The sequence below is a fragment of the Etheostoma spectabile genome, unplaced genomic scaffold (genome assembly GCF_008692095.1).
Source record: "Etheostoma spectabile isolate EspeVRDwgs_2016 unplaced genomic scaffold, UIUC_Espe_1.0 scaffold00570101, whole genome shotgun sequence".
In the NCBI taxonomy this organism is placed as follows: Eukaryota; Metazoa; Chordata; class Actinopteri; order Perciformes; family Percidae; genus Etheostoma; species Etheostoma spectabile.
In genome coordinates, this window is record NW_022605533.1 from 17,501 (window position 1) to 19,572 (window position 2,072).

Sequence of the window (2,072 nt, forward strand, 5' to 3'; positions counted from 1 at the left end):
TTTTTTTGTTTAATGCAGAAAAAGTGACAAATTGGGAAAAATTACAAGGCAACAACAAAATTTTTATTGATTAAAACATAATTTAAAAAATGACAAGTGACAAAAAAATTGAATAAAATGACGAAAACCTCAACTTTGGAAAAGCACTTTAAAAAATTGACAAAAGTGACAATTTGAATAAAATTGACAAAAAATCTCAAATTTGGGAAAAGTTGACTTTTCTTTTTTTAATTGACTAAAACATACATAATTAAAAGTGACAAAATGTGAATAAAATTGACAAATGTTGGGAAAAACTACAAAAACACCGTGAAAAGAAATCACAAAACATCTTTTTTTAATGCTGAAAAAGTGACAATTGGAAAAATTACAGGAAATAAAAAACTTTGAAAAAGGCAACAACACAAATTGTATTGATTAAAACATAATTTAAAAATGACAAAATCTCACTTTGGAAAAGGCGACTTTAAAAAAAATGACAAAAGTGACAATTTGAATAAATTGACAAAAAAAACCTCAAACTTGGAAAAGGTGACTTTTTTTCTCTCCATTGACGAAAACATAATTTAAAAAAAAAAAGACAAAAGTGACAAAATGTGAATAAAATGACAAATGTTGGGAAAAAACTACAAAAACACCGTGAAAGAAATCAACAAAAACATCGTTTTTTTAATGCAGAAAGTGACAAATTGGGAAAAATTACAGAAACTAAAAAACTTTGAAAAAGGCACAACAACAAAAATTTTATTGATTAAAAATTAATTAAAATGACAAGGGACAAAAAATTTGAATAAAAATGACAAAAACCAACTTGTAAAGGGCGACTTTAAAGAAAAAATGACAAACTTAATTAAAAAAATGACCAAAAAACCTCAACTTTGGTAAAGGTTACTTTTTTTTTCATTGACTAAAACATAATTTAAAAAAAAAGACAAAAGGGACAAAAAATTGACCAAAAAACTTTGGAAAAAGTGACTTTTTTTTTTTTTTTTTAATTTACAAAAACATAATTTAAAAAATTAGTGACAAAATTCAAATAAAATTGACAAAATAATAAGAAAAACTTTGGAAAAATAAACTTTTTTATTTTTAAATTGACTAAAACATAATTAAAAAAAAAGTGACAAAATGTGAATAAAATTGACAAAAACGTTGGGAAAATTGTAGAAAAAGAACCTGATGAAATTGTTGAAATTTCAACCCAGAAAAACCCAAAGTTGTTTGGTCGCTGGGACGACAACTCCAGGGTTGATGTCCCATGCTGTCATTTTGGGATTTGCATGGTGAGTGTTACCTTTTGTTACCTGCACAGGTAAACTCCAGGCAGGTCTCTTAAACACCAGACCCCCCCCCCCCTTTGTGATAATAACGCACCCCGTTTGGTCCTGTAGGTTAACCTGGTGGGTATCGACATCTTCACCAACAAGAAGCATGAGGACATGTGTCCCTCCACCCACAACATGGACGTCCCCCACATCAAGAGGATAGACTACCAGGTACACAGGCGGTGTCTGGGGCTCTTGACACACACACACACACACTCACACACTCACTCACTCACTCACTCACTCGCGTGTCACTCACTCACTCGCGTGTCGCACACACGCGTGTTGCGCTCACTCACACAAGCGTCGCACACTCTCCCACACGTGTGTCGCACACACTCCCACTCCCACACGTGTGCCGCACACACTCCCACTCACACACTGTGTCGCACACTCACTCACACACGTGTGTCGCACACTCACTCACACACGTGTGTCGCACACTCACTCACACACGTGTGTCGCACACTCACTCACACACGTGTGTCGCACACTCACTCACACACGTGTGTCGCACACTCACTCACACACGTGTGTCGCACACACTCACTCACGTGCGTCACACTCACACACGCGTGTCGCACTCACACTCACGTGTTGCACACACACTCACACTCGTGTGTCGCACACACACACTCGTGTGTCGCACACTCACTCACACTCGCGTGTTGCACACACAACACACGTGTGTCGCCACACCACGCGTATTGTACACACACTTACGTGTGTCGACAAACACTCACACTC

At 36.5% G+C, this 2,072-nt stretch overlaps 1 pseudogene; it reads left to right on the forward strand.

The window, feature by feature from the left end:
• The window catches only part of LOC116685641 (uncharacterized), a 7,804-nt pseudogene extending 6,126 nt beyond the window's left edge, over positions 1-1,678 (forward strand).
• Positions 1,679-2,072: the final 394 nt, after the last annotated feature.